Source organism: Diabrotica virgifera, chromosome 7 (assembly GCF_917563875.1).
Source record: "Diabrotica virgifera virgifera chromosome 7, PGI_DIABVI_V3a".
NCBI lineage: Eukaryota > Metazoa > Arthropoda > Insecta > Coleoptera > Chrysomelidae > Diabrotica > Diabrotica virgifera.
Window position 1 is genome coordinate 202,572,531 of NC_065449.1, and position 10,119 is coordinate 202,582,649.

A 10,119-nucleotide genomic window follows, 5' to 3' on the forward strand; every position below is an offset into this window, starting at 1 on the left:
TATAGTTGTTTTTATATTTATCTTTCTACACCTGTTTCGAAAAATACGGTACATAATGGGGTACTATTAAATCGGAACTTTTCTACTAAAGGCCCCGAAACGTTTCTAATAGCCGCAAATGATTGGTTATTTGAATATTCCGATTATAGAAATACTTTTGCTCGGCACCAAAGCTATTCTATTAAGAGGATCGGTACGTATTTTCGGCTGCAATGCTATTAAAATGGGGATTCATTTTTTTCGAATCCTGAGAAAACTAATAAGTATTTTTGAAAAATTTAAACGCAGAATGAAAGACTACGTTATTAGCGAGGGCCGAAAGTCCCTGAGAACTTCTATAATGTTTATTTTAATAAGTTACAGGGGTGAAAAAACTAAGAGAAAATTTAGTGTGATTTTTAATTTCAAATATCTCATTCAAAATAAACTTTTTATTTATTCTAAGGGACTTTCGGCCCTCGGTAATAATTTAGTCTTTCATTCTGCGTTTAAATTTTTCAAAAATATTTATTGGTTTTTTCAGGATTTGAAAAAAATGAACACAATGCCTTGGTAATATTTTCCAAATCTGTCTTTGTCTTACAACGCACTCAACCGAATATAATATTGTCAGCATATATTGTCAGTCAGACACTGACAATCAGTGACAATTTTAAATATTTGACATTGCATCGGGAATATTTTGAGAAATTGATTAAATATTATTGATATATAGTGTATTTGATAAATAATTGATTTAAGACGTGAACTTAATAAAAAGTTATTTATTGTGTATTATTTGTGGAAGATCCAAGCAGAGAATACATAAGATATACCCTGTGATCCAAGTATTTTGTTGTTAGAGATGTTCAAAATTGTAAGCGTTCCAAAATAACAACATATTATTAAAAAATCACTTTAACACTTTTCCTCTTTTCTCGATTGATTATTAGTTTTTGTTGTACAAATAAATTATTACAATCACTGAAAACATAGTTAGTGAAAAAATTATCACATTTATTAACTGAATTAATAATTTGCAATTATAAAAATAACAGTTATCCAAGAACATTCAAAAGCCATCTCTTTAAATTAATTATGACATTTTCAAGTAGAATGACATTCTAGTAATGTTTACATATCCACACCAGTGTGAATTTTACTACACGTAATTTGCCGTGTAAAGACAGAAAAAGTAGGGATACACGTAAAATATTTGCGAATTATGTACCCATAGCCTTAAGCTGGTTCGACTGTATACTGCCGTGCTAAGCCCAAAGGCGGGAACTGATTTTTTATCGAAAATGAGATTTTTGTATTTTTAGGTAGAATAGGGTATTTACTATATATTTATAAAGTCTTTGGAGTTGTAGAAGCATTATATTTTAAATAAAATTGCAATTTTGTTAGCGGTATCTACATTTTTCAGTTAAAATACTAAGCGATTTGGCGGCAAATGTTAAATACTATGGCGTTTTGACGGTATCTGCTACAGTTGCCGTCCATATACCTTAGCATATGGCACTTACTGCTAATCTACTTTCAAGAATGCTACGCCTACATTTAGAAACCGCCAAATCGCCTTAGTATTACAAAGTAAATTCGGCCTAACTTTACAAGGTTAAATTATTGTGTTAGTTAAAAGAGTTATGTTAGTAAAAGAAATAATTAGCGAGGATGATAAGAACTTTTCGAGATTATTATATCTATTGAAATGTATTTTCATTTTTGTTTATAGTATTTCAAGAATTAACCAATTATGTTGTCCTAAACAATATGAATCTGCGCCAAGTGGATAATTTATATCTTGAATTAGGCGGTAAGATATTTTCATATTTAAAAAATATGTATTTTTTTAATTAGGTTTTAAAAACTTAATAATATATCCACACGCTCTCCACAAACATTTTTAGAAAAAGAGACTTAAAATATTTTGTTTTTTTAGAAAATCAATTAGAGTCGAGTAAGAGTTGTGAAACACGAGGCGAAACCACTGAAGACAATATTGTAGAAAGAGAAAAATTTATTGTAAAGCAATTACAAGAGGTGGAAAAAAATTATGTTCAGCCTGTACAGGCGCAAGGTTTGTTTCATACGTAAATTTTTCTGTATGTTTAAACCCATTGTTGGTCGTACATGGGATTAGCAGTCCCATTGATTGCATTTTTTTTTGTTTAAATACAAGCTATTATCATTGTTTAACTAGACAATGTCTAGTAGTCTAGTTATGCAATCCTATTATAGATACGAGATTGTAGATTTGAGATATCTTTACTTAATCTTTTGAGAATCCTTTACCTTAGTTTTATACAAAAATGCTGGTTTTATTCCTTTATAAATTTTCTAAGAATGCGTGAGGTACCTGTATAATGATCAAAAAATTTGTTTGCATATTTTAAAAATCTTATATATCCCATAATTAGGTATTTTTCTGTCTAAAAGACAATGTCATCATATTTTAATCATAACATATAACTAGTTTGTACAATACAACTAATAAAATGTTAAAATTTGCCCTAATTACTGTAAGTAATGGTATTTACCCGAATATAATATTGTGAAATACCCAATAATATAACAATGCATAATAATATTAGGGTTGGTCTCGGCGATCATAAAAATCTTAAAAGCTCTATAACAACCTGTCGTAAAATAGCAAACCTTTGTCGCTAAGAAACAAAGTAAAAATAGCTGAGAAAGTCAAAAGTATGGTTTACAATCACATTCACAATTCACAGTTTTGAAGAATTATTTAAAACGCTTAATATCAGTAGGTGTTTAAACATCTATAACAACCTGAACGGATTCTGTTTTTTCCTAGTATAAGTACAGTTCTGCCCAAATTATTAGACGCACTATAAAAGATTTTATAAAAAATGTTAATTATGAGGTAATACCATTGTAATACTAAATAGGTGTTGTGTATGTACCGGACACAAGGTATGTTGTTCGGTTGTCTATTAAATTGTCTATATTGAAACACAAATAGAACATTAATATTAATGAACCAATATAATATATTATATATTATACCATATAACAATATAACATATTTATTGACTCTTGAAAGAAAACATATATAACGACAACTAAATATTGTCAATTTGTTGTTGTCATATTGTGGCTCAACAAAATAATAACATTAATAGTACTTTAATTCTTTCAATTTAATAAACTGTAATACACAGAAAAGCTTTTTATTTCATATCAATCACAACTGTAAACCACATACCGCTAATAGGCTTAGTTTTATACTAAGTTTTGATAAAACGTTTTAGCGGTATCTACCTCTTTTTATATAAAACTTTGTTTTAAAATATAATTAATGGTTCCCAATAAACTGGGGCATATATGCATGCATTAAAACTATTAGCTAGTCCATAAATCCCTAACGGGCCAAAATTTTAGCATTCAATTTTGAAATCAATTTTGCCACCATTTTATCACATGTTAGTTACCGCTTTGGGCCTAGCACGGCAGTATAGCAGAGACGAGTTCATATTCTCAGGATCTATATAAATACGACCAAGGCATATCTATCTTGAAGAAATGGAAGAATAACAGGGTATATTCGAAATCGAGGTTAGACTGGCAATAAATAATGTACTTACATGAAAAAATATCAGGCGCAGATTTAATAACATTAGAAATGCACAACGAAAAAAAGTATGGACCACTGTTTGGTAGTATTCAAAAATCGAAATCATATACAAAAGAGGCAGCTTTCGTAAGTGGGACAAACAGAAAATAAAAAAAAAAATACTCAAAAACTGGTTTATTTCTTTAAAAACGACGACCAATTTTGGGCTTTAAAAATAGATCCCGTTGATTGGTCTAAATATAAATTATTCCAACACTGTCTATATGTTGATAATAAAAAAATTACATTTAATATACATTTTTTATTATTGTAAATATAATTTTACTGTAGGCTTAGTATTTTCATAATTTAAATTTTTGCCAATCAACAAGAACTGTAATATTATCTTTTTCTTCTATTTATAGTGGTTAAGGGCATAGGCGCAATATTTCGCGTTAATGTGTTTAAATATATTTATTCATTTTTTATTTATTTTAAATAACACTAAATTTTCTCTTTTTTACCCCTGTATAGCTTAATAAAACTGTGTCTTGGAGCTAGAAGGGCCAATGTCAATTTTTTGCTGTTTTGAGTAAACCAGTGCATTAACATCGTTTGATACATACTTTCATATGTTAAAACGGCCAATGTTAAATTCAACCAGAAATCCGCAATATTAATGTAATGGTGGCCAATGTCATAATGAAATAATTCACATCCGTTTCGGATAAAAGGGCCAAACTTGACATTGGCCCTTTTATGGATCAATAATATTGTTATTTAGCGAAATATTCAGTGAACCAATATACACATTGGCCCTTTCAGCAATGATTGATGTTATTATTTAGTGGAATATTCAGTGATACAATGGGAACTTGCACTAAAAAATTTTTTTGCATAAAATTGTGAATTTATGTTTAAAAATGTTATATTCAAAATAATACATCTTAACAATGAATAGTGTACGTACAACATCTGATCAAAGTTCCGCGCCTAAAATTTCCGTTTCAAACAACTTCAAAAGCGCGAGCTTGGGTCTGACGTCACAGGCCACATTTATCGTTTTCGCCCGTTTGCTTTGAATGCAGTTTGCCATTGCCAGTTGTGCGTGTCGAATAACTGTGACGTTTGCTCGGTATTTATGTTATTGTATTTAGTGTAGTTTAGTGTATTTAGTGTGTAATATACTTTATCAAAATGGAAAACAAATCTGCGCAATATAAGTACTATATAGTGCCTGGATGCATCGAAAAGTTCTATTTTATGAAATTACTTTTGTCGTTTCTTGTGTTGAAAAAAGAAACAAGTAACTTAAAAATAAACAAAACTTAGTAATAAAAGTAACAGTAACTAAAAAGTATTGGTGCTACTATAGTATGCGGTCTACAGTCATGTTTCTACTATAGCTTGCGGTCTACCGAGGGATGCTGTGTGAGTATACCCTATTCCACGAACATACGCCTGTTTTGGATTACTTCGACAACGAATATTTTACTGTGCAAAATAAGAAGAACGAAAGTAAATTGCAAATTACATTGTTGTTTATTGGAATAATTATTAGCGCCATTTACTTTCGTACTTCTTTTGTTGTACAGTAAAATATTCGTTGTCGAAGTAATCCAAAACAGGCGTATGTTCGTGGAATGGCCCATATAAGCTGAGATGATAAAGATATTGACTTGTAAAATTACATTAATAATTCTTCTTATTTATGCGTATTATTAACTTTGTAAAGAAGGGTTTTGTTGGCTATCTATCGGTACGTCTGATAATCACCATAATCTTTTCTCAGAAGGCTTTGAACACAATAATAAAAGGCTCCAGTAGGTACTAATAAACATTACAATCAAATATAATAAACTTCATAAAAATTTAGTTTCTTTATTATTATGCAAATTACACCATAATCTTTTCCAGTATATATGAAATCCTTCGATTAGATTTAGGTAGATGAAACCCACGGGGAAAACCGTTTACTATAATACATATAATGGTACCAATTTCAGTTTGAAACTAAGCTGATTGGGGAACTACTTACAATATATAAGATGAACATAAATAATAGGTAGGAATTTTCAATTAAAGACGATTAAAATGAACTGTTGTACTTAATCGCTTTCTTTTGAAAACCCCTCGTGAGTAATAATACTTATACGTTATAAACATATTAGTAATTTCTAAAGATTTATAAATTTGGCTTTAAAGTAAATAAACTGATTGTAGAACTATGCAAGAATACAAATAATAGCTGGTAATATCCATTTAAATACGATTAAAATGTAATACACCCGTAATACCTAATCGTAGACGTAGATGATTGTGGCCTCTGACGTCAGAACAATAGAAGGACGTTCAAGAGCCTCCTAAGATATTTGAATTTTATAGCATTTTCAAAGCGCCGTAATTAGCGTACGGGTTAAAATATTTGTTTTTTTCGCATGCAAGCGTTTTAAGATCATGTTACCTTATGTTTTTTAACACCTTGACGGACACCTAAGTTTTTCAAAAATGGTCAATTTGTACAGTGCCCTTTTTGTCGATATTATTATTCAAAAGGATGAAATATAACTAGGGCGACCTGAAATTTTACTCCAAGTATTAAAATTTTACAGAAAATATTGTTTAAGTTTTAACGCTTATCAGCGTTCTGCCACAATATAAGACTAGTATTAAGTCTATCTTGGCGGAACGCTGATATGCGTTCGACGTCATACAGCGTTGTGCCTATTGTCGTTTTCAACCTAATACATGCAGTGACTCGACGTCTATCAGCGAAATATTTTTCATTAAGAAAACGTATTTAAATAAAGCAATATTTATTTAAAGAAACCAAAAAGACATAATGATTCTTAAAACGTATTCAGAAGTCAAAAATATTAATTTATATCAACATAGTTTACGCATAAAGCTAACTTATACAAAGATATCTAAAAAATTATTCTTGATTTTTTGTTATTTCGTGCCACTCTTCAAAACAGTCTGGACATAACGGAGGCTTCTGGGGACATCCTTTACATCTATATCCTGATTCTTTCCGTTGACCTTTTTTGGCACACAGTCTACACTTCAAAAACACTTTTTTCTTATTCGATTTTGCACTTGGAATGCCTGGATTTCTTTCAGGCCAATGATTTGCTAAGTTTGTTTCATTTGTGAAACATTCAGGCTCGTAGTTTGAATTTTCCGGTAACCTGTTATCATGTTTTTCTCGACGAACTAAATTCTTTGCTTCTAAACCTGGTGGTAACTTCAAATAGGATTTAATGAGACTGTCACGGAACTCTAAATATCTGTACGTCTTGGAATTATTTTTACAATATTTTCGGTATAAGTAGAAAGAGTTCCATACAGTTACATCTAATAAATGGAAAATTACCTTCTTATACCAACGTATCGTTTTCCTTGGCGTTGAATAAGTTGAGGTCATCTGATCACACCTGTCGATGCCTGACATATGACGATTATAAACATCAACTTCTTCAGGTTTTATTTTCTCATGGCCATATCTGTTTTTCACTTGTATCAATCGTGGGTGATTTCTTGTGGTGATAACAAGAACATCGCGCTTATCACGCCATTTGGAAACGTAGACATTCTTTTTACGCATCCAGAAATGTTCACCCTTCTTGAGTTTTTTCTTTATAAGTTCCTTGGGGTTATTCCTGCGATTTGACCGGAGAGTTCCATTAGTATGAGTTTTTAAGCTTAATAACTTTTCAGATAATATAGAACTATTATAAAAGTTGTCCATAAACAGTTCGTGTCCTTTCATGAGGTAAGGCTTCATCAACCTCATAACTATAGCTTCTACTTTTGTAGTTCCCACATCGGAAGCGTTTTGAATATCCCCACTATACATTTCAGTATTTAAAAGATACCCATCGGAGGTTGTCAGTTCATAAAACTTAATGCCGTAACGTGCCTTTTTATTTTTGAGGTAAACTCTAAATCCAAGCCTGCCACGAAAATGTAAGAGGGATTCATCTAAAGACAACTCTTTAGACGGTCCATAAGCATTGTGGAATTTGGCTATAAGCATGTCTAAGAATGCTTGAATCTTTTCTTTATGTTTTGCGGTTCTCGAAGAGCAATTTAAAGTTCTCAATATTTTTTCAAACCTTCTTCCTGACATAATGTAACTAAAAATTGGATGAAAGTACAATACATCTCCATATGAAAACAACCTGCGCATGTTTGAAGTTGTAATTTGACCCTGCAATAAACACAGTGCCAAAAATTTCTTCATTTCGTCGATAGTCACAGGTCTAAAACTATTATCTCGAGCATTCCTTGTTTTGGGTCTATTAGATCTTGTTAAATCTTCTCCATAATTGTTGGTACATTCCACCAAATAGCTCATTATGTCATCGGTAAATAGGTATTCAAAAACATCTTTTGGACTATCTTCTGCATTTAAATTAATTTTCAGACGATTAGTGGATTCATCAAAGTTGAAATCTGGTATATCTGCAGTTGTAAACTCCCATTCTGTATCTATGTCATCTGAAGAATCAGAATTTTGATTCTGCAGTGCTTGTAGGGGTATACTGTCTTGAGATTTCTGAATAATTTTCTGGGAATCCTGGTCCAATGCGTCGGGCTCTTCTACTTCACTTTCCTCTGGCAGATTATATTGCTGGGGATTGTGAAGAGTATTATTAGACGTCTCTACATTGGAGAGCTCGGGGAGTTCGTTTAAATCAGAGTCTTCACTTTCATCTGACTGCGAGGCAGACGACTCACTGGGTACATAGTTTTCATCTGAGCTGAACTCTCCCTCATAAGCAGCATCTGAGTTCTCTTCATCCGACGTAATATCGTCATACAGCTGAATCAACCGCTGCTGTTCTCTCTTATACGGGTCACGGTCCGCCATCTGAAAGCAAAATAATATATTTTAAATTATACATCCTACTATAATAACATAAAATATTAGGCACAAAAATATCACACTAAATAAATTTATTTTTTACTTACATTTTTCGAGTAAAACTCGTATTCAACCTAACCTAACCACGTGTTTTACTATCTGCGGCACAGTACAACACACACCGCATACTTCAATATAACTGGCGACGCTGTACAGCTTCGCGTGTGACTTAGCCGGTTAGATACTTTAAATGGGTGGGGTGAAATAGAGAGGTGGAATTTACCAGACGGGTAACAGATTGGAAGGTATAGATAGGTATTCTATGACAGTGGCTTACGTGTTACCATGTATTTATATTATAATTATAACGCGGTACAGCGTTCTGCCACGATATTAGATTTTGTTAAGGACGCTTCACAGCGTTCTGCCACAACACAATTTTAAAAAAAGACGCTGCACAGCGTCTCTGTCCATCAAGGTGTTAATATTATTTTAATATTTAAAAATTTATGCAAGTTCCCTATTGACACATACCTACACCTGTGACATCAGCATTATCGGCGCCTTCAGTAAGTTTTGGACTTAGTCCAATGGATATTAATTTAAGGACAAGAAAGGTTTGGTATGGAAATGTGTAAAACTGGCGGTGGCAGTAATGGTAAGTCATAGAGAATCAGCATCAGTCAGAAATAATGGACAAAAAATACAGATTCTAGCGATCCAGAACCGTTTGAATATAACGATGATGAATATGTACCAACAGACGACGAGTATGTAGTCGAGCAGTTTGAAGGTATCGACAATACAACTGTAGTAGATAGTAGCAGAGGAAGAAGAAAACAAGATAAAAAAGAAGTTACAAGAAAATGAAAGCGCAATTCTCCCAATTGGAGACGGAACGTGAGAAAATCACTAAAATCAGAAAGTAAAGAGTATAAATCGGTTTCGGGAAAAACAACACCAGCTAAGCAACTAAAGGCACATACATGTCGGAACAAATGCTTTGAAACATTTACTCAAGAGACTCGAAAATTTCGCGCGAGTTTTATCGGTTATCTAGCTCTGGACAAAACCAGTTGATAGAAAATTCTATAGAAGAACAGGAAAAGAAGTTCCAACAGTTGAGATATAATGAAGGCAACTTAAGCAAGAAACCCATTATGAACGGCCGGCACGGCACAGCCCGGCACAGCCCGGCCCGGCACAGGACAGTCCAAATTCATTTGTATAGTTTTAAATGCAACGTAACCCATTATGAGCGGCCGGCTCGGCCCGGCACAGGCCAGCACGCAAACGGAACGGCCAAAATTCTCCGAGGAGAATAAAATCCGTTGAAGTCGAACGGCCTGAACGGCCAGTCGGCGCCAGTGCGTCATAATTGGTAATAAGCAGATATATTGTTGATTTTTTAATTGAAAGCGCGTTGTTTCTTTTGAAATAAAATAATATAGACGAACTTTTCATTGAGAGTGTCAGAGAATACCCATTTTTGTATGATGCACCGGACTCAAGTTATCATGATAGTAAGAAAAAGGACAATATATGGGTACAAATATCCGAAAATTTTGATCAATGGACAGGTACGTACATTATCTTTTAACCATGAATTCGTTTTTTTTAACATGATGCATATTCTTTAAAATTGTGTAGTTTATGTCTTTTAAAAACTTTTATTTTACGATAGTTTTTA